This window comes from Marmota monax, unplaced genomic scaffold (assembly GCF_021218885.2).
Source record: "Marmota monax isolate L192 unplaced genomic scaffold, Marmota_monax_Labrador192_F-V1.1 WCK01_AAM20220418_F8-fsc00104, whole genome shotgun sequence".
Lineage (NCBI taxonomy): Eukaryota > Metazoa > Chordata > Mammalia > Rodentia > Sciuridae > Marmota > Marmota monax.
Window position 1 is genome coordinate 4,153,952 of NW_026693836.1, and position 24,088 is coordinate 4,178,039.

General features: G+C 41.9%; 1 long non-coding RNA gene across 2 annotated transcripts; it reads left to right on the forward strand.

Annotated features, from left to right (window-relative positions):
• The first annotated feature begins 357 nt into the window (after positions 1 to 357).
• Positions 358 to 15,172, forward strand: LOC124105261 (uncharacterized). Of its 2 annotated transcripts, none has more exons than XR_009228449.1 (3): positions 358 to 554; positions 11,757 to 12,393; positions 13,346 to 15,172. It is a non-coding gene; the product is annotated as an uncharacterized LOC124105261 (long non-coding RNA). The 2 variants fall into 2 exon arrangements; XR_009228450.1 differs by having other exon boundaries at positions 13,357 to 15,172.
• Positions 15,173 to 24,088: the final 8,916 nt, after the last annotated feature.

Consider the following 24,088-nt stretch of genomic DNA (forward strand, 5'->3'; position numbering starts at 1 on the left):
AGTGTTAAGTACCTCTGATCTCAATCTCTAGTACAAAAAAAGAAAAAAGAAAAAAATTGATATGGTGAGATACCAATGCCATTAATTTATGACAGACTTGTGGGAAATCTCTGTGCTCAGAATGTTATCCTCCTTCTAGCCTAAAGGTGACTCTTTGGCCTCTGTGACTTGGTAAATGAAAACTGGGAAGCAACTGAAACATAAATCCACCCCTCTGGCAGGAATAGCTTTACTATTTTGGGAGGCTTAAAGGAGGCTCTGGATGCCTCTGGAATTTTTCCTACTCATGCCCTAATTAGCAGGGACAATAAAGAGTTGTTTCTGTTTGTTCCTCCTCATAGCCAAGCTGGAGGAATCTGTAAACAAGCAGTGGTGAATTGTGGTCATGGTGATAGACCTGTTCTCTCTCCTTGGTCTTAAAGGCCTGGAATACATTCCTCTTTCTATGGATATTTATTGGGCTTTACTTCAAGCTGGATTCTGGCAATACATTAAGAAGATTCTCTGACCTTAGGGAATTCATAGTCTATTGCGGCATGCCAATATTTAGCCAAGTGAGTATAATACCTTGGGAAAGGCGCTTATAAATGGGAAAGCAGTGTTTTCCTCCAGTCTGGAGTGTGTCAGGGATGTCTCAGTGAAGAATGAGGCAAGAGGAAGCTAAAGATAGAATATTTAAGGAACAAGCAGAGCTCAGAGAGCCATAGAGGAAACTGAGAAGCAGGAAAAAAATGAGGGACACGTAAGCAGGAGAGGAAGTCAGAGGGTGAAGCGGTCCATAGCTGCAAATGGAAAAGTGTCTGCTGGATCTGGCCATCCGATAATGGAGACACTTGAAAGCACAGCCTCACTGGAGTGATGAGGGGATTATGGACAGAGTGGGAAGTGAGCAGAGCTAGCTCTCCAGGACCCTGGATGGACATGTGGCACATCTTGAATCTGGGACATAAGTATACATGGTACTATTCTGTTTTCAATTTTTAAAAAAGTTATAATATTAATTGTATTGTGTTGGTTGAAAAAAGATAATAGGAATAGAGCTGTGGCTAAAAAGAATGTAAGTGTGGGCAGAGGGTGTTTATTCTAATGAAAGAGGTTTGAACATGTTTAAATCCTGTGAAGGAATGAGAATGATCAAGGGAGGAAGAGAGAGATTGGGGATGAATTGCAAACACAGGAGGAAATATTTGCCTTAATGAGCAAGAAAGAAACTTCTTTTGAGAGTAAAGAAAAGACAGGAGAATGTTTATCAAGCAGGAGGGTTTGTCAAGGTGAGGGACCAGAAATCTCTGAAGATCACCCTTTATCTTTATCTTCTCTTATTAAATAGAGAGGTACATGGGGGCTGAGGATGTAGCTCAGTGGTAGAATGTTTGCCTAGCATGTGTGAGGCCACACATGGGTTCAATCCCAGCACTACAAAAAAATAAATAAAAAGAAAAAATAATAAATAAATAAAGGTACATTATTTGGTGGAAATGATGGCCATAGGAAAGTTTTGGAACAGTTATTGTGGAGACTGAGAGAGGCAGAGCAAATACAGGTATGTAGTTTGGAATTGCACAAAGATACTCTCCCAAAGCACTTGCAGCTCTGCACAGGGCCCTGAGTTCCACACAGCCTGGGATAGGGGTGATGGTGGCTCTGCCTTTTGCACCACACTTTCTGTGTAGTAGCTAAAAGCCTGGCACTGAGTTGCTGACCAAAGTCCCATAAAAGGCTTGCCAGATAGCACTGAGACCCCTCTGATTTAGAGACCTTGTGTTCGTTTGTGATGAACTCAATCTGCACATGCCTATGACAGTCTGAGCGTAAGACTGAGCAAAATCTGAGCATAAGATTGGAGAAACAGATGGCTTAAAATCATTCAGAGTTGAGGGTTGGCCAGGTCAGTCCAAAAATGACATTAATGGCATAAAGGAGTTGGAATTGTCACAAGGAAATTAGGGAAGGTCCACAGGATCATGAAGATAGGCCGATAGATAGGGAGGTGAGGGAATAAAGGAATGATGGACAGAGTGATTGGATGAGGTCTGAGAAGACATGAAGGGCATGCAAAAAAAAGTGAAAGATCGGGAAGAACAGAAGATTAGAATGAGATTGCCATGCTAGGAGAAGTCATATTTCTTTTGTAGACGAGTTCCAGGTATAAAAAGGTCTAGGTGTGACCATGGAGTAAAAGCTAAAATGGGGTGGAGGTGAACAGTGATGAGATCATTAGAGCTGTGAGCTGGGGATTGGATGTTCTGCCCACCATGACCCTGAACTTTTCTGCTGATAGGAGTGATGAGGAAGACCTGCAACCAGGAACAAAGTTCTCCATAAATACATGTGTGTCTTAAGACCATATAGAGGCTGAAGGCATTTCTTGACCTTTCCATGGCAAAATTATGCTACTTGAGGTCAGACTATAATTTCAGAAAAATGCAAAGTAGAAAACTCTTGCTCCACTGTTTTTTACACAGGGTTGGTTTTGACTATGATCCTATTATCTATGACTTTTTATTCAAGGTTAGAATGTGAACATTCAATTCACTATAGGAGGCACAGGCAGAAATTCAAGCATATGGTGGGATGAGTTTGATATTGACAGCTAGAAAGCAGGCCAGCAAGACACCTCTGAGAAAGCCTTTAGCCAGATTCATAGACCTGTCCGTATTTACAGCTCAGCATACTTTGCCTGAGTCATAACGGATGCCTACTATGCATGCATCAGGCTCTGTTGGCACCCAAGAGAGAATTCAGCTGCAACTTTGCAATTCTATGGCAGATCCTTCCAGATCCAGGTTCTGAGGTGGGTAAGGGTTTTGAGAAAATAATGAATAGATTAATGGGGAAACTAATTGAAAGCAAACTGGAAAACAACTGTCTAAAAAGCTGAAAGCCCCTGTATTTGCTGTCGAAGTGGGGTGAGGCTCCTACATGAGGGATTTTGCCTGCAGGGAAGGTGCTGAGGACAGGTGGGTTTTTCTGCCACTGTGAATACACCAGCAGCCCTGCTGGCTTCTCCGTCTGCAGTGCCCCCTAGCTGCGTGAAAAGCATTAAGACTCCCCCACCTAGGGTGCTCCCTGGCGCTGTTGACAGCAGCATTACCTGGGAACTTGATAGGAGTGGAAACTCCAGGCCAACTGAATCAAACCCTCTGGGGCGTGGGGCCCAGAAATTGGGGATAGAGCTGGCCCTGTGGTGATTCCAGTACCTTGTGTCCTGGTGGGATCACTAACATAGTGACTAGTAGCTCAGCTTCAGGGATCAAACATGTTTATGTTTGAATGCTGGCTCTCTCACCTGTGTGACTCTGGTTACATACCTAATGGAATCAGTTTGAGCTCTAGTGTTTTCATACGTAAAATAGCAATAGGTAATTTACAGGGTTTTTGAATTTAAAAGAGCAATATTTTAAAGAATTTCTCATAGTACCTGACCTGTAATAAGCACTCAACTTATTTTAATGATATTGAAAACAACAGCTATTGTGATTATGGCTTTAGGGCTGGGCCTTCAGTCTCTTCCATACTGCCCCTGTCAGCCTAGGCTTCACCCAGAGGTTCCAGGGTTCTTTATTCCCCTGGGGCTGTATCAGGTAAGGCTTCCTAGCTGATGCTCTACCTGACAATTCAATTCTGTTCAAAATTCAGCTCAACCAATTCTATCCAGAGTGGAAAGCAGTTGGCTTAAACTGACCCAATACCTTAGTTGTGAAAATTAGTTGAGTCATGTTCTCCTTGATCTTCTACAACCAGTGTCATGGGTAAAGAAAGGGTAACCAGCGGGGAGCCGAGCAAGGATGTCAGGCAATCAGAGTGGCCTCGTCTTCCTGCTACCAGATTTATTACTGCCTGTTTTTAACAACACTTTTCCTCTGAGTGACTCAAAGTGCTTGTAAAATCTGTTCTGTTTGATCACAGAGAACCTCTGTGCACATTTTGTTTCCTGTTTGATCATCATCCTGAGCACTGTGTGCAGAGCAGGACATATTTTCTCCATTTTCCAGGAGGAAACTGAGTCCTTGGGAGGTTGACTTTGTCACACGGCTAGTCAGTGCCAGAACCAGAATCAGAACCCTCAGTTCCTGTCCCAGTGCTCCTTCAAGTGTGCCTCAGAACTTCTTCTTAAACAGCCACCAAAGCTCCAGACTAGGTGACCTGAGTGCTAGAAAGTCCTCAGTTTTGTCTGAAACCCCCTTTTCTCTAATGGAAATCACCCTCTCTTGCTGCTATTTGACCTAATTTCCTGTGGCTTCGGTCTCAGTGGGGAAGAGGAAGCCCTCTGGGACAAGAAAACAAGAAAATTCTTTCCCTGGGCCTCAGGTCTGGGTCACCATCTGCATCTCTGACCTCATGGCCCTGACTCCCTGGAGAGCCCAGGAAGGGTCAGGCCAGCCACAGGACATGGAGTGAAAACCAGGAACTTCTTCTGCTGGTGGTCTGTTTTCTTTGCACAGAGCACCCAGGGCAGGGACCTCTGTGATATTTTGCATAAATTTCACATCTCCTCATGGATGAGAACTTTTTACTGGCTTCACATACTCTTCTCTTTGAAGTAAGCATGCTAATAACCTTTCTGACCTCACCCTATCCCCCTGCACTGATGTGGGGACCGGGCTGGGTGGAGGTGCTGAGAAGCAAGGTGTGGTAAGAGAGATGGACCCTGATTTTTCCTTGGAATAGATGTGGGCATCCAGCAATGTGCCCAACCTGCTTTTAAGATGATTAGCCTCCCCAGCCCACTGGCCAGCTGGACCATGGGGAGGGAAAGGCAGGAGTCAAAGGTGGCTGATGGTGTGTGCAACCTCTTCAATCTTCAACGCCGCCCAAACACAATCAATTTGCTCTTTGGCTCAAAAAGTCAGAGAACACCTGACTCTAGGTTGTCTCATAAGGAGGGCTGGGAGGCTGAGAGGCCTGGAGGCATCCGATGACTAGTTGCAGTCCTGAAGACCAACAGGGTCATGGCTGGCATGGGACAATCCCGGTTAGCAGGCATCCTGTGGCAGGATTAGGCAAGTCTGTGTTCAGGGCATTATGCTGCATGGCAGCCACTCCTGACAGTTGCTAAGAACACCCAGGCCTAGTCTACATAAGCTGGGAGGAGAGTGGCTTCAGAGCTGGGCTGTGGGTCCCACCCGATCCATTTCCCTCACACCTTTTCTTGACTGCCCTAGTCCTTCCAGGTTAGGGAGTGAATGTGGTTGGGGAGACTTGTCCTCACCAATTCAAATTTGAAAATTACTAGGAACTTATTGAGAATTGTTTAGTAAATGTTTAAAAATGCCAACTCCAAAAATAAAACTGACCAGGCCCAACGGCATATGCCTGTAATTCCAAAGGCTCAAGAAGCTGAGACAGGAGGATTACAAGTTCAAGGCCAGCCTCAGCAACTTAGTGAGACCCTGTCTCCAAATAAAAAATAAAAAGGGCTGGGGGTGTAGATCACTGATAAAGTGCCCCTGGGTGAACCTTAGTACCAGTAAATAAACAAACCAATAAAATTCAATTAAGTCATTTTTTATTTTAAAAATGTATAGCAAATATCTTGATAGGAATCTGAATGAAAGAGAAAATGTTCCAGGTCTTAGATCAGACATATATCCTTTCTTATAGAGGGAAGCTCTTTCCCCAGGGAAAAAGGAAGGCCCCCAACCTGGTCAAGCCAATTGACTACAGCTGATTTTTTTTTCTCACCTCCCTTCCTTCTGAGAGTTCTGGCAGTGAGAGGCAAGTTGAATCACCCACGAAAAGAGGCAACTTGGCAGAAAATTGCACAGCCAGGAGATGTGGTGCAGTGATGGTGTTCACCTTGCATATGTGAAGCCCTGGTTTCCATCCCCACTGGATGTGTGTGGTGTACTCATATTAGGCTAATAGCAAAATTGTAACTAATGAGATTTCTGAGTCTGGGACCAGTGTACTTGAGGCTTGCTCCTCCTCAGCCAGAGTTTTATTACCAATAAGTTACCACACCTTCCTGGGCTTTGGGATCTGTGACTCCAGGCTGCTCCTTGGTAGGAGGGAACAAAAACAAGAAACTGCTGTGCATGTGAAGGGTACCCTGCCTGCCCAGCCCTCCAGCAGGGGTAGGCCCAGTTCAGGCCACAGGTATACAGGCTGCTGTCCAACTGAGCTGCCACTGTGAGCCCAGGTATCAACTATCACCTGGACTCAACCAGGTAAAATGTCTCCTCTCTGTGCCAATGATTGACACATTCAACAAGCATTTCTTGAACATCTTTTATGCATCTATGAGCATACACAAAGAGTTCATAATTTAGAGGAGAAAAGTCCATAGGCCATTTAGTACTATTCAGAAACACAAGGGAAGCAGCAACCAATCCAAGAGAAGGTTTCCAGGCAAAGGTGACACTGGACTTAAATTTTCAAGATGGAGGGAAAGATATATCAGAAAGAGCAGAGGTAATATGGGGCATGGTGGTGCCCATCTGCAATTTCAGTAACTCTGGAGCCTGAGGCAGGAGGAGCATAAGTTCAAGGTCAGCGTCAGCAATTTAGTAAGACCCTGTTTCCAAAGAAAAAACAATCAGAAAGGAAGTGCAGAGAGAGGTAAGTGACATTATGATATGTTCCTGTGGTGCATCTTAGGAGTACCACAAAACTGCTCCTTGAGAATGAATGAACTCTCTGAGGAATGAGAATGATATTAGTTACGTACAGTTGGCCTTTCATATGCCAAGAGTTTGGCATCTGTGGATTCAATCAACTGCAAATCAAAATTATTTAGAAAAATATTGTTATAATAAAAACAATACAGGCTTTTTTGTCATTATTCCCTAACAATACAGTGTAACAATTATTCACAGAACATAGTGATATTTGATACGATAATATGATAATTTAGAGATGGTATAAAGCAAACAGAAAGATGTGCACATGTTATATGCAAAAATGCCATTTAATAGAAAAGACTTTAATGCACAGATTTTCATAGATTTTGGTATCTGCAGTAGGCCCTGGATATGGAGGGTGTCTCAAAATCCCACACAGACACCATAACCTGTGAGATGTTCCCAGAATGTGCTCCATAATGGAATGCTTAATTTGTTCAGCCGAAATCATCCATGCTGACCAAGTGCCTAGGCTCATTCCAGTGCCTTGTCTCCAGGCCAGCCCCCCCTCCTGGGCACTTGACTTGCCCCGTGCACTGTGCCCTCCACTCACCCCACTCACCTTGGCATTAAGTTCAGGTTAGATCAGCCAGGTGCTTACTTGCTCCTGGCTCTGCTCCCACTGGGCCTCACTTCCTAGACTGACTAGGTTACGGTGTTCTGTGTGATTGGTGCCCCCTGCAGGCACACATGGCAAGGCCCTAATTCCCCTGCCAGGCCCTACTTACTATTTACTAACTTTCTCCCATTCATAACTGACAGCTCCAGGGGCCTTGCCTGGCATAGGACTAAAACATAACAGTGCATCTCTGCTAATGATCTCTGTGTAGGCTCCTTTGGCTTCCTCACAGCCTTGGGGCTGGATTCCAAGAGTCAGTGTCCCAAGACAGAATGAGTAGAAACCGTATCACTTTGCAGGACCCGACCTTAAGTTGTGCAGCATCACACAAACCACATACTGTTTGTCAAGGTGGTTACAAGGGTCTTCCTCATTCCAGATTCACTTGATATGAATGTCAAGTCCTACATTCAAAAATATGCAGGACTGTTGTTATGGGTTGGATCTAAAACGTCCACCAAAAGCTCATGTGCCCAAGGTTTGGTTCCTAATGCTATAGTGTTTGGATGCGGGGCCTAGTTGAAGGAAGTATGTCACTGGTGGGGGGCCATCCCTTTGAATATTATATTTTGTCCCTGGCCCTTTCCTCTATTTTTCTTTGCTTCCAGCTGCCATGAGGTGAGCAAATTTCCTCCCCTGTCCCCTGTCATCAGGATGTTCTGCCTTACCTCAGGCCCAGAAAGAGTGGAGCCAGCAACCATGAACTGAAATATCTGAACCCAAAAGCCAAAAATACATCCCCCTTTTAAGTTGTTTATCTCAAGTGTTTTGTCACAGCAACAAAAAGCTGACTAATACAACTAGAAATATTGCTTTCACTATTTTTTGAAAACACAATCTGTCAAAATGATGAAAAGAGTTTTCAAGTGGGCTCTACAATAAAATTAACCTACATTCTCTGACTTTGCCTAGCTAAGGGATCATAAGCTGGTCATCAGAGTTACGCTTCTGCCTACATAGTCTGTATGAAAATCAAGATTTTAGATTATCTCAAAAAATCTGAAGTTCTAGTATTGTTGAACTGATTTTTTTTTTTTTTTTGGTGGTGGTGTTGGGGATTGAACCAGGGACTCTTTACCACTGAGCTAAATCCCTAGACCTTTTTTTTTTTTGAGACAAAATCCCACTAAGTTGCCCAGCCTAGGCTCAAAGTTGTGACCCTCCTGCCTTAGCCTTCCAAGTAGCTGGGATTCTAGGCTTGCATGATCACACCCAACTTGAGCTGAAATTCTTGCAAGTCAACAATTTGTTTGAGCAGAGTATCAACTTCTCTTTTTAAACCAAGTATATATGCTTTCTCCTTGTCTGTTCACCACAGACTCTGTAACAAGATGATTTTCCATGCCTTTCAACTTCTGGTCCCCATGGATGTTAATTTTAGATCCTTGGCCTAGGGGATTTGGCTGTCCTTAGTGTAACCATCTATGGTAACTAGAAGATATCAGATCTGAAGTCAAACTAAGAAGGTGTGAATACAGATGAAATCATCATATTTAACATATCTTTGAATTGGTTACAGGACTACTGGTTTTACCTCAAATTTGTCTCCCTGAAAGCTTAAATTAAGAACATGCTCTTAGCTCTAACTGTCTTTAATTTGAACAATGATCTGAGAAGGCTTTTGGGCCTGGGGACTGGCAAACTGACTTTAAAAACTCTGAGCTCCCAGAGGTGAAGGGAAAATTATTTGATGAAACTAGAGTAAGGATTTCTTAACAGGCCCAAGAATCAGGAAGTCCATGAGCACCTGAAATTATATACATAAATCTATATATGTGTTGCATATGTGCAGAAAGAGCACATACTTATACAGGTTTTTTAAACGGTTGCTGATCCCAAGCAGTTGAGAAATTTGGCAATATCTGAATACAGAAGATCAAGGCAGTGGCAAAAGAGTCCAAGAATGTTGAGAGGCTGAGAGCCAGAAGAAGAGGCCAGAGGTCTGGGAGGCAGAGGGCTAGAACCCCAAAAGTTAGTATGGGAGAACATGGGCTCCAAGGCCAGAGCCAACTTGCCTGAAGTGCTCTTGTCAATGTTAACAGAAACTTTTAAGTTGCTAAACCTGACAGTTCTCAATCCCCACCACACTTGACCTTTCAGCTGACTGGAAAAATTGATCATTCTGCCTTCTTGAAATGCTTTCAGGATTCTAGGTTCCAAACTTCCCTGCTTTATTGATTACTCCTTGATCTCTTTGGCTAGGTCCTCTTCCTTTCCCTGATGTCTACACTTTGGAAGGCCCTAGAACTCTTTGATCTCTTCTCCATAAATATTCACTTCCTTGATGACATCATCCAGTCTTATGGATTTAAGAAATTCTATAACCTGAAGGTTCTCATGTGTGTGTGTGTGTGTGTGTGTACTCTGTAACTTTAACTTCTTTTTGTTTGTTTGTTTGAAACTACACATTTATATATGTATTCTCTGTATTTCCACTTGGATGGCTTGAAAGAGATCCCAAAGTTTCCCAAACTAAACTCGTTTTCCTCCTATTTTCTCTGTTCCCCCAGTTCTTAGTATTAGTGAACCGATTTTCAGGCAGTATTGCCAGGAATCCTGCTCCTTCATTAGCCCCGTGTCACCATAGGTTTCCTTGCTTTTTCCTATTAGAGTCAGGACTGCTGAATCTAATAACAGAGCACAAATGAAATGGCCTGGCCAGTTCAGTACCTCCCAGTTATCACATGTGGGCAGAAAAACCCTGAGTTCCCTGCTCTTGCAGAAAATGGGCTGCAAATAGGGCAACTGAAATGTGATTGACAGCCAGCAGCTCTTGTTACCAAGAGGAGTTTTGAAGGGACAAAAACACAAGTGATCTGAGCCCTTGGAGTGCCAGTATTTTAGGAGAAACCTAGTGAGGGAGGCTGTGAAGGCAGAATGTAAATAAATCAAAAGAGTAACAAACACAGTTCAAAGCAGATTCAGGCTGAGCAAAAGACAGGTGCGATTCCCCAGAAGCATGGAGTCAACATGGTTAATGGGGCATTGACACCTCCCGCAATTATTCTGCTAATGACCTGAAACAAAAGAATAGAAAGAGCCCTGGTGTACTTCTCCTCATGCTCCAGAAAAGTAATCTTGTCAGAGATGGATGTTGTTTATAGAATGCTTAAGAGGGACAGATGACAGGCTTGAAGCAATCCTTGTTATTATTTCTGCTTCACTGTGTAATTCAGCCATTTGTACTTACAATGTGATTTGAGAAGCAGGTGGTTCCTGAATATTCTCCTAGGCCAACCTAAAGCAGATGACAAATGTGATGCTCAATGTTTCTCCTTTTCAAAGGGCCTCTCACGTGCATTAGCCTGGACCCTAGAGTGTGGCACTTAAGAACCAAGTGAAAGCAATTTCTCCTTCTACTTTTCCTAGCATGTTATCCAGGCCTCAACTAAAAATCTCACAATTCTTATTATAGATTGTGTGTGTGTGTGTGTGTGTGTGTGTGTGTGTGTGTATGCTGGTACCTTCTCTCAGAGTTTGGTCTTGTAGAGGATAAGGACTATGGCTGACTTGTCTTCAATACTCTGGTATTTACATAGTACCTGACATTCACGGATACCCAGTAAATGTTCATTGTGTAAATGAGAGTGAAGAGGAATAAATGGAGGCAGAGACTAACTTTTAACAGAGCTCCCACTAGAAATCACTACCATTTTCAAGTGTTTACTGTGTGTTACACTCTAGGTTAACCTAATTTTATAGCAGATTCCAAAGCTAGGCAGAACATCCACCATCCCAATATGATAGGAAGGTCCTTAAACACTCAGCCAGACCAAAACGCATACTCCAAATTTTCAAAAAGGATATATGCATTGAAAGGCAAAATTTCAAAGGTAAAAGAATCAATGGGAGACATATGTTAATGTTGACTTAAAACACACAACTGCCAAATCCCTGTACTAAGTGCTTCCCATGTAGCATTTAATTTTCACAATAATGCTATTGATACCACCATTTATCTGTGATGAGTTCTGCTTCCTCAAATGTTGAAGTTTGAACATTAGAGAAGCACACTGAGGCAAGTGTATAAAGCAGGTTTTATTTAAAAAATACTAACACAGACTTCTCCTGAGAGGGAAAAGGGGGACATAGCTGGTGTCTCATTTCTGATATCCCAAGAAATGAGAGCAACCTGCCCCTTTTATGCATTTTAGACTTTCTTTGTTCTTCTGCCCTCTTCCTCCTTCTCTCTCTCCTTCCTGAAAACTTGACAAGGCCTGGGAAATGCTGGGTGGGTTGGCCAAAAGGTGAGATGGGCAAGGGGAAGGGCCAAATGGAGGGATCCAGGCAGGAAGCAGCCCAGGAGGCATTAATTCTGCAACATTTTGGGAGAGGTAGTATAGGCAGGTGATCTTGGTAATCAAAGTGCTCTGGAGACATTAATATTCCAATCTCCCAGTGGTGGTCTCCAACTGCTCAGACACAAACCAGCTGGCTACTCCTTTTGTTAGCTCATATGCATATGAAAAACCTTTCCTCTCCTCTTAATGTGTCTTTTGTCATTTAATTTCCAGGTACTGCATCCAACCTGGTTACCTATCTATATTGACTGTCTGTCTTTAATTCTTGCTTCACCATAATTGTTATAATTTTGTAAATGAAGAAACTGAGGCACAAACTTCAGTACTTTTTCCATCTTCCTGCAACTATTAGTCAGTGAATCTGGGCTGGGAACCCAGGCAGTCTGGCTCCAGACTCTTAATTACTCCACTGCAGCAACATTTTCTATAGAAGGAATCCAGGTCCTCAGGAAATGGTACACAACATCTCAAACAATATGCAAAAAGTTAATTAATCAGTTAATAAAGAACTGTATGCAAAACAACCAAGTACTGATGCTGAGGAGAGAGTGAAAGATATGATGCATGAACATTGCTGAAGTGACTTCAAAGTTGGAGTCCCTGGCACATGGTTGGTGAGGTGCCACGCGGGTGGCAGCCACTGAAGTGCCCCTTGGATCTCTTTTCAAGGGAAACTGCTTCAGGGAGGGTAGCTGGGGAGCAGTTTCCAGCTATGCCCATTCAGATCCATCCAAGTCTTCATCTTCATCCAGAGGCCAGGTCTCCAATGACTTCTCCCAGAAGATTCTCTATCCAAGGCAGACTGCTCTGCTGGAGAACCTTTGCTCTGGCTCTCCCCATTGGCCTGCAGGTAGGAGCTCCTGTTACACAGAACTCTTCCTGCCTGACTTTGCTCTCTCCTTTCATAGGTGACATATCTACATCAGGAACTAAAGATGCTTCTCACCCCTCCTGCTCCCTGTCCCCAGGAAATCTCTTGCCTGTCTAATTCTTTCTTGGAGACAGATGACACAATGAGAGACATAAAGGAAGTAATAAAAATGGCTGGGCATGGTGGCACATGCCTGTAATCCCAGCAACTTGAAAAATGATTCTCCTTTTGTTTTGACTATAATCTATTTAAGAAGATTAAATGTACATAAGGAAACTGTTAAGAAATCATTCAAGGTGTCGTATAATCTTCTAAATGTAAATATTCTAAATATAATCATCTAAATCTATTCTTTTTACCAGAAAGGATGTATGCTGCTTTATAAACTACACAGGACTCAAAAACAAGGGGGCAAAGGAAAAATAGTTCTGACTAGCAAAGGAATCATAGTGAGACATGGGGTGCAGTTTCCAGGACCTGCTTGGAACCCCAGAGTTGCTATGAAGAGGCTTTAAGCTAAAGACATTTGAAACTCAGCAGCGTAGAAAAAAGCTTCCTTTATCTAACAGCTGCTACTTATAGGAAAAGAGGCTGACTTATAGTCACTCTTCAGGATGGATCTACTCCCAGGGGCAATAAATAGCACACTGAGCATAAGTCACCAGGTGTTATATGGCCCTAAGAAGACAGGAGGACCATTTGCTCCTGTATGGACAAACAGTATCACAGACGTTCTTATCTCTCTTTTCTCTCCTAAGAATCTGTTTGTCTTTCTAAAGAAAACTGTTCTTCCCAGAGACTCTTATTCTCCCACTACTAATTTAGGTCTGTAAATCTCTAACTTTAGCTGTGGACCAGGCTGGCTACTCCTTTTGTTAGCTCATATGCATATGAAAAACCTTTTCTCTCCTCTTAATGTGTTTTTTGTCAGTTAATTTCCAGGTACTGAATCTTGGAGAGTAGAAGAGGTTTTTTACCCTCCCACACAGGGGATCTGCACAGATCTGCCTCAGAACTTCATGATGGAACAAATAGGAGCACCCAGCCTTTATAGAACTCACACAGGCTGTGATTTAAAACCAGTCCAGTTCCTCCATTGCCACAACCTGGCCCTGAGGAATGTTCCACGGCTCCTGACTGAGAAGCCATATTGTGATGAAGTGTGGGGGATGGCCCTGCACAACACCCTACAAAAGCCTCTCTATTCTGCCTCAGGCTGATTTCATGATGCTGGGGGTTTGGAGGAGGGACAATGGCACCCCAAGAGCAACTGTTCAGAGAAGGTGATTCCATGGGACTCAAACTCATTAGTTCAAGAGTGTAGCTCTTTCATAATCCAGTATTACCTAGTGATAAAACTCAACATGCAGGCAAATGAAAAAAACAAACAACCCATTTAATAGATGGGTGCATGAAATGAACAGACCCTTTTCAAAAGAAGTACTGTATTACCAGATTCCTGGGACTCCAACAGACCTTCAGGAGCCGAATCCAACGCAATCACACAAGAGTCTTTATTGCAAGCTTGAGCCTGGACTCACAACAGTTTCTGAAGCAGCTCACTTCCCAGGAAGTGAGCCCTGGTCCTATGTTCAATGAGATTTTATAGGTTTTGGGGGATACTCTATGAGTCACAACATCACACAGCAAATCATTCCACACCACAGGAAATTTAAACAACAACTCTTAGCATTGATTAGCACATTCACTGGTGGGAACAAGTTGGGTAGGGGTGATTGGTTAGTACACGAGGGGAATTTGTTTGAACGGATTGGTTTAATCCATGAGGGGTGTATGTGCTAAACTACATGGTTTCCTAACATATTATCAACCACCATAAACTACTGGGGGGTCATCTGGTATCCCAGGTATTTCCCTGTCTCATGCTGATTGATGGTTGCTAGGAAGTTGTTATGGGTCCTCACCTAGCCTAACTGAGTCAGGGACACCTGGCACCACAGATCTCTCCTGTTATTTGCAGACAAACAACTCAGCAGGGTGGCTATCTGCCTCCTCAGGCTCTGTGGGTTTTTCCAGGGACAAGGGTCACACCCATTCCTTGGATAGGCTTTGCTCTGAGGTAGAGATTGTTTTTTTTTTTTTTTGTATTGAGAAACTGATGTGATGGGGTCACATCAGTTTCTCAATACAAATGGCCAACAATTATATGAAAATTACATGACATCTTTAGCTGTCTGGGAAATACAAATCAAAACCACTCTAGGATTCCATCTCACTCCAGTGAGAATCATCAAGAATACAAGCAACATGCTGGGTGCCTGTGATTCTACTCAGGAGGCTGAGGCAGGACAAACGCAGGTTCGAGGCCATCCTGGGCAACTTAGACCCTGCCTCAAAATAAAAAATCAAAATGATTGGAGATGTAAAGCATTCCTGGGTCAGGTCCCCAGTAGCAAACAAAACAACAAGCAACAATAAATGCTGGTGAAGATTCAAGGAAGAAAGAACTCTTACGTACTGTTGGTGGTGGGAATGTAAGTTAGTGTTAGAGTCTGTAAACAAGTCAAAATAACACCTGGCATTTTGCCAGGGGAATGTTAGAGTTCGTAAACAAGTCTGGATGGTGCCTGGCAAAATGCCAGAGGGAGTGGTTTGAGAAGTAACAAAAGCGAGCCATTAAGTGTGGAGATTCCTGATTGGTTGACTGATGTATCTAGTTTATGTTAATTAGATAAGCTGTATGGAATGTATAAATACTGCTCCTGTCCTGCAATAAACGGCTTCCACTCCTGCTGTATCAAGTACACAAGTTATTCGTCACCCCCCCGGTTATTTGCCGCAGCCGGACTGCGGCAAGTTAGTATAACCACTATGGAGGTCAGTATGGAGGGTCCTCAGAAACTTAAAAATGTGATCCAGCTATCCCTCTCCTTGGTATTTATCCAAAAGAATTAAAGTCAGCATACTTTCAAGATATATGCACACCCATGCTTATTGTGGCACAATTCACAATAGCCAAGTTAGGGGTTCATCCCAGGTGTCTGTCAACAGATGAATGGATTTAAAAAAGTGTGGTAAATTACACAATGGAGCTTTATCCAGGCATTAAGAAGAATAAAATCATGTCATGTGCAGGAAAATGGAAGAAAGCGTCACATTGAGTGAAAGAAGCCAGACAAAGAAAGACAAATATTCTGTTTTCTCTCATATGTAGAAGGTAGAAGGAAAAAAAATAAAAAATAAAGGATTTCATGTAAGTAGAAAGGAGACCATTGGGGTAGAGGAAGGAGAGTGAGGGGTGGGAGAAAGAGGGGGAAGGGGAGGCTTTATCCCTAATATTGACCAAATGTGTCAACATACCTTAGCTAACCCCTGTCACTGACCACAGACAATCATTGTCTCACTATTACCCCATTGTTTTAAATGAGGGCACAGCCACAGCACATGGCCAGAGTCACTCAGGCAGTAAGGGGCAGAGACATTATCTAAGCCAATGCTCTCTTATAAATTGGAACGTTAAGTTCAGGCACTTTAAGTAAAGCTATGGTTGTGGTTATGCTACTGGCTCAAATTTCAGGACTAAATTAAGTCACCACAAAAATTCGGTCTAACTTGAGAACAGCACATTGAGTTTATTGGAGAACTCAGGTAAGGAAAACAATGGGATTGTGGGACAATCAGCTTACTTTTGCATTTCTCTAAGGGTATGACTCATTATCTTATCATTTTTCCTGCTTCACAAGGCTTTGTTTCTCTGAACTGAGAGAATTAGAATGGAGAAATATTTTTCACAGGACATTATCCCCACATGAACTATGGTAATTACTAATCTCCCTCCATGCTTTAGCAATGGGAAACTGATAGCTCTTTTTCTCTGTAAGATCCAAAGTAGACCAAGGAGGGAGTTCTTTCTAACTCTGTTCTGAATGTGTTCATTGATTTCTCCCAACGCACAACTTTGCCTTTTGACACCCTCTCCCCTCCTGTGTGCTCCTGCACACTCCTTTAGACCCTAGGAACATAGCCACAAAGAAGTAGAAGGCACTTTGTGGACAGGAGAGGGAAGAAGGTGGGCAGGGACAGGGAGTACCAGTGACTATATTCCAGGCATCCTGCAAAGAGCTTTACATGTGTTACAGCTTACCCTTATAAAAATGGAATCAGTTTCCCCATTTGGCAGATCCTCAAACAGATTCAGGAAGAAAAAATGACCAGACCAAAGTTGAGTAAGTAGTGAAGCTATGCTTTGAACCCACTTCTGTCTGATCCCAGACAGGCAGATAGCTGACAGAAGACTGCCGCAGTCTGGCTGGGCACAAAACCTACTTGGCTATGGCTCTCAGTAGAAGACCACTACTGTCTTGGGTGCCTTTGAATCTCCAGTTCAGCACAGTGTTTTGCACATAGTGGACACCCAGGTTCAGAGCACACTTTTAGATTGTCCTCTAAAAGCTGACTGGCTGTTATGAGCAAGCCACATTCCCACTCTATTTCTTCTACATTCTCCTCCACCCCAGAAATTTTCCTCCCTTCCCCTCTCTCTGCTTCAAAACCACAACCATTTCCACATAAACGATCTTTCACTTTTCCTGGTATGCTGCTGGGCCTTGATGCTCTCAGGCTTCTGACAACCTATTAAATAATTATGTTCTGTCTTCCTGTGTTTATGAGCTCTTTCCAATGACCCAGCTCAGGAGATAATGAGAGAATGGGTGCAGTTGTGTTTATACAGGCCTGATGGATGTGTCTGCCAGCCTTTGGCAATTTTCAAATGAAAGGGAAAAAAAAAATAAATGAAACTCAGGAGCAATTTAGATGGCCTCAAACAACACTCTTTCCCTTAGCCAGGCTAGAGTCCTAAGCTGCAGCATCACCTCCAGGCTGCTCTGGACTAGAGGCCCTTGCAGCTGGTGACAAGAATGCCAGGATGACAGCCACTGACCCCACTCATCACCCACCTCTTCTCACTCTTGGCTGCCGCGTCCGGCCAAGGGAGCCGAGTCCGGCGAGGGACGGCGAGGTTAAAAGACACACAGGACACCAAGGTTCTTCATCCAGGAGTCAATAATCTTTATTGCTAACACACCTTTTTTTATACCCCAAGCAGCAGAAGTGGAAAACTACCCAAAAGCAGGAGGGAGGGGGGAGAAATTTAGTTTCAACATCTATTATTGTCAGGTACCGAAACCTCCCTTAACAATAAGTCCATCAGACCAGAAAAGGTCAAGGCATTCCCGTGGGATACATATGTCTCAGACGGATAAGCAGGAACAGAAAAACCGCAAGTTCGCCATGGCCTTGTGAGCTGGCCACACTGGCATGCAGAACAAACTAGTGGAGGTAGGGCTCCAGGGGCCAAGGTGGACCTGTTGCCAACACTTGGCCAATGGAAAATGTGGTAAAGCACCAACTTCAAGCGTCACATTGCTCTCAGGGTTCATACCTGACTTATGTATCTAAACAATATTTTATACCTTAAGTAGCAGCACATTCTCTTTGAAAACCCTATGAACTTTTCTTTTCCCCTAAATTGAGAATTTTTTTCCTCCAAAAAGGAAAAAATAAAAAAAATTTAAAAAAAGGAAGAAAGTGAGAGGCAAGAGGAGAGGGGGGAATTAACATGTTCTGAACACTAAGGCCTTCTGCATAAAGAATACCATTTAAATCCCCAGAGATCAATATTCTGGGGCACATGCAAATGAAGAAATGACAGTGCTGCCCAAAGCCATGGTGCTGGTAAAAGGCAGAGATGGTAAGATGAGAGTTTCTCTTTTATAGATGTTTGTTGAATTTGCAGTGCTGTGGGCAGTTAAGCAGAGATGCTCAACAGAAAGGCAGAAATAAAGTGCATTTGAATATAAACCTGGGCTGGAGACGCGGTTATAAAGATCAGTGGCATACAGCTTACAGCTCACTTTCTGGAAGAGCTTAAACTAAATGGAATAAACTTCCCACTTCCACTCAACATTTATACCACCCACGATTTTCCAAGCTGCAGAATTTTCAAAGCCTAAGGGACCCACTTTGTTGTTGTTCTCAGTGGAACTTGCTCAGAATGCCAAGGGTTGGGGAGACAGCTCAGGACAACAGACAGGAAGTGTTCAAATGGAGGAACAGTGTTCAAAGTGGAACAGCACTGTTGGACAGCCTCATAGAAAGTGTCCACATAGGACATTCTCAAAATTGGGGCAGCAATCCTCACCTTTTTATGCCATACAAGGGAACAATCAGGTAGCTTCAGTTGTCATAAGAAGCCAGCTGTCTCTTCTTCTGCCCTTTCTGGACTCAGCTTCACTTTGGTGGAACTTCCCAAACCTCTTCAGTAGAGTATGCCTCCAATTTCCTTTAATGTAGGGTACAGTGGCTCATGCTTGTAATCCCAGTGACTCAAGAGGCTGAGGCAGGAGGATCACAAGTTCAAGGTCAGCCTCAGCAACTTGGTAAGGCCCTAAACAACTTAGAGAGATCCTATCTCAAAATAAAAAGGGGTAGGGACTTAGCTCAGTGGCAACCCTCCCATCCAAGGTTCAACTCTCCCAGTTCCAAAAAAAAAAAAAATCCCTTTGCGTTTATGAGAGTAATTTTTCATAGTTGCAGGGTGAGGAACAGAAAAGAAATAGATAAGAGAAATAAAATGAACACTCAGTCAACAGGTGATTGGTTGTACAAATTATTTTAAACTTTCATCAGTGGTATGCTAGCTCTTTGTAAGAAATAATCAAGTGATCCCAGGGATGCAAGGTTGGTTCAACATAGGGAAATTAAGTATAATTCACCACATAAATAGAATCAAGGTCAAGAATCACATAATTATCTCTATAGATGCAGAAAAAGTATTTAACAAAGTACAGCACCCAATTATGTTTAAAACATTAGAAAAACTAGGAATAGAAGGAATTACCTTAACATTATAATGTTATATATGACAAATCCAAGGCCAATGTTATCCCAAATGGGGAAAAACTGAAAGTATTTCCTCTAAACACAGGTACAAGACAAGGATGCCCACTTTTATCACTCCTATTTAGTATAGTCCTTAAAAACTTAAACAGAGTAATCAAGTAAGAGGAAATTAAAGGGATACAAATGGGAAAAGAAGAGCTCAAATTATCTCTGTTTGCTGACGACATGATCCTATATTTAGAAGACTTCTAGAGCTCAAAAATGAATTCAGCAAAGCAGCAGGATACAAAATAAACACTCATAAATCAATCATGTTCCTACACCCCAATGATGAATCTGCTAAAAAAGAAATTAGGAAAATTATCTAATTCACAATAGCCTAAAATAAAATACTTGGGAACCAATCTAACAAAAGAAGTGAAAGACCTCTACAATGAAAACTATAGAACTCTAAAGAAAGAAATTGACGACCTCAGAAGATGGAAAGACCTCCTATGTTCCTGGATAGGCAGAACTAATATTATCAAAATGGCCATACTACCAAAAGCGCTGTAGAGAGTCAATGTAATTACCATCAAAATTCCAAAGATATTCTTCACAGAAATATAAAAGGCTGTTCTAAAATTCATTTAGAAAAATAAGAAATCCACTAGAGCCAAAGCAAGAAGACAAAGCAGGAGGCATCACAATACCAGACTTCAAATCATACCACAGAGCTATAGTAACAAAACCAGCATGGTACCAGGACCAAAACAGACAGGAAAACCAATGGAACAGGGCTGGGGTTGTGGTTCGGTGGTACAGCACTTGCTTAGCATGTGTGAGGCACTGTATTTGATTCTCAGCACTGCATATAAATAAATAAAATAAAGGTTTATTGACAACTAAAAAAATATTTTTAAAAAAACCCAATGGAACAGAATAGGAGACACAGAGACAAACCCACATAAGTACAGTTATTTGATACTAGATAAAGGTGCCAAAAATATTTGTTGGAGAAAAGGCCTTTTTAACAAAAGGTGCTGGAAAACTGGAAATCCATATGTATAAGAATGAAATTTAACCTCTAACTCTTACCCTCTACAAAAGTCAACTCAAAGTGGATCAAAGACATAGGAATTAGACCAGAAACCCTGCAACTGCTAGAAGAAAATATAGGCCTAACACTCTAATTTTTCAGCACCAGGAACCAACTTCCTTAACAAGAATCCCAAAGCATAAGAAACAAAATAAAAAAAAAATCAATAAGTGGGATGACATCAAATTAAAAAGCTTCTGCACAGCAAAGAAAATAATAAAGACCATAAAGAAAGAACCTACCCAATGGGAGAAAATCTTTGCCAACTGCTTCTCAGATAGGGCATTCGTATCCAGAATATACCAAAAACTCAAAAAACAAAACAAAACAAAAAAAAAACCTAACTTCAAAAAAACCAAAAAACAGGGCTGGGGATGTGGCTCAAGTGGTAGTGCGCTCGCCTGGCATGCGTGCGGCCCGGGTTAGCTCCTCAGCACTACACACAAAGATGTTGTGTCCACCGAAAACTAAAAAATAAATATTAAAAAATTCTTTCTCTCTCTCTCTTTAAAAAACAAACAAACAAGAAACAAAGAACCCAATCAATAAATGGGCAAAAGAAGTAAGTAGACATTTCTGAAAAGAAGAAATACAAATGGTCAGCAAATGTATGAAAAAAATGTTCAACATCTCTATAGCAATTAGAAAAATGCAAATCACAACTACATTGACATTTCATCTCACTCCAATCAGAATTATCAAGAATGTGAACAATAATAAATGCTGGTGAGGATGTAGGGGAAGAGATACGCTCATACATTTTTGGTGCAAATTAGTGCCACAACTCAGGAAAGTAGTATGGAGATTCCTCAAAAAAGTAGGAATAGAACCACCATTTGACCCAGCTATCCTACTCTTCAATATACTCCCAAAAGACTTAAAATCAGCATAGTACAGTGAAGCAACCACATTAATGTTTATAGAAGTGCAATTCATAATAGCTAAGTTAGATTAAATCTAGGTGCCATTCAACAGATGAATGGATAAAGCAAATGTGTTATATATACACAATGGAGTATTATTCAGTCATAAAGAAGAATGACATTATGGCATTTGCTGGTAAATGGATGGAACTAGAGACTATCATGCTAAGTGAAATAAGCCAGTCTCCAAAAGTTTTGAATGTTTTCTCTGATACATGGAAGCTATGTATCAGAGGAGGAAGGAAGGAAGGAAGGAAGGAAGGAGAGAGAGAGAGAGAGAGAGAGAGAGAGAGAGAGAGAAGAAAATTTTATCCAAATAGAGGAAAGATCAGTAGAGTAGACAAAGGGGATTGAGGAGGAGACCAAAGGAAGGGAAAAGGGAAGAACAGTGGAATGAACTGACTAAACTTTCATATATGCGTGCATGGTTGTGGCAGGGTGGGTCCTGGCATCCAATGTACCTACAGCAAACTAATTTTTTGAAAAAGTAATCTGAAACATGAATGAAGAGGGATCAGGAGAGTGGAGGGAAGGAAGTGGGGGTAGGAGAACGCTGGGGACTGAATTGAAGCAGGTGTGTTCCATGCTTTTGTGATTATGTCAGGTTGTATGCTGGTGTTGTATATAACTAAAAAGAATTTTTAAAAAGAAAGAAAGAAAGAAATGAAAGTGATGATCTGTAGTGTTTCCAATTTCCGTGGTGTAGATTCTCCCACCGGAGATGATGTCTAGCTAGCCATGGGTTAATATCTAGGTCATAAAACTATGGAATACTTAATAACCACCTTTTAGGAGGCAATTATTAAATACTAGATGATTGTTTTAGCTGGCTCTTTCACTGCCAGAACAACTGTAATGGAAGAAAAGATTATTTAAGAGCTCACTGTTTCAGAGGTTTAGTCCACAGAAGGCCAGCTCCATGCCTTGGGGCTCAAGGTGAGGCAGAACATCATGGAGGAAGAGTGTGGCAGAGGGAAGCAGCTCACATGATCAGAAAGCAGAAAGAGAGGTCTGTCTCCACTTGCCAGATACAAATATATATCCCAAAACCCTGCCCCAATTCTCACCTCCTCCAGCCACACCCCCCCCCACTTCAGTTACCACTTAGTTAATCCCTATCAGGGGATTAATTCACTGATTGGGTTAAGACTCTTACAACCCAGGCATTTCTCCTCTGAACCTTCTTGCAATGTCTTACACGTGAGCTTTTTGGGGGACACCCTGTCTAAACCATGACAATGATTCCAGAACTCCTTGGAGTTTTGCCATCAATAAGAATGAATTAAAACTATACCAGATATTTCTGAAAAATTCTGAATGCTGTTAAGAACTATGAAACAGGATTATGTGTGTGTGTGTGTGTTGTTTGTGTGTGTGTGTGTGTGTGAGAGAGAGAGAGAGAGAGAGAGAGAGAGAGAGAGAGAGAAAATGGAAGATACATGTTAAGTTACCTGTAGGAGGCTAAAGCGAGAGGAGTAGGAGAAGACAAAAAAGGGAGAGGCAAGAAACAAAATAAAAGGAAAATACTCTATATCTTAGCCTGTTGGGGCTGCTATAGCAGAATAGTGTATATTGGCTATCTTATAAACAACAGAATTTTTTTCTCACAGTTCTGGAAGCTGGGCAGTCCAAGTCCAAGGTGTCCACGGCAGATTTTGTGTCTGAACCTCCTCTTCACAGAAGGCCAGCTTTTTTTCTGTGTCCTCACATGAAGGAAGAAGCAAGGCAGCTCTGGGATCTCTTTTTTAAGGGCTCTAATTCCATTCATAAGGGTGCTGCCTTTATGATTCAATGACCTCCCAAAAGACCCACCTCCTAAGACCATTACATTTAGGATCAGATTTCAACTCATGAATGTTTTTTTTTTCTTTCCTGCAGTCCTGGGTTACTAGAGTAACCCAGGTTACTCTACTACGACCTACATCCCCTGCCCTTTTTTTTTTTTTACTTTGAGACAAGGTCTCAATAAATTGTTCAGGTAGGCCTCAAACTTGTTATCCTCCTGCTTCAGCCTCCTGAATTGCAGGAATTATAAGTGAACACCACCATGACCAGCTTTAACTCATGAATTTTGAGGAACACAAAGATTCAGACCATAGCATGGGTATTTCATATTTTATTTCTTTAAGCATGCATAATTTTGGATATTATTATATTTTATATGAAATTAAACATAGGTATCCAAAAATTCAAAAATTTTAAAATTGAATTGAGGCAAAGTAAGGCAAATGCAATTAAAGGTAAATATAGTAGATAGTGAACAGTATGTATCAATTAACTTAGGGAAGATTCTGGGAAAGAGAGGACTTGACTGTATCTCATGTAATGTAATAATTTATTAATTTTTTTCTTTGAGTAAAGATAAATAAATGAAGAAATTACAAAAAGAAAAGGGGGAGAGTAGGACATATGGTTCACACCCAGTTTTTCAGGAGGTTGAGGTAGGAGGTTTGCAAGTTTAAGGTCAGCCTGAGCAACTTCATGAGTGACTATCTCAAAACAAAAATTAAAAAGTTCTGAGGATGTAGCTCAGTGGTGGAGCACCTTCCTACATGCAGGGGAAACCGTGGGTTGAGTCCCCAGTACCAGAAACAAACAGACAGAATAAAAATCAGAAATTCTAAGGAAAAAAAAAAACAAGAAAGAAAATTGAATCAGAGCATTGGTGTTTAAAATTCCTTGATGTATAACATCTTTTTATTTATAAATTTTTTTTTGTGTTTGCAGTACTGAGAAATTGAACCCAGAGGTGCTTTACCACTGAGCTACATCTCTACTCATTATTTTTATTTTGAGACAGGGTCTCTCT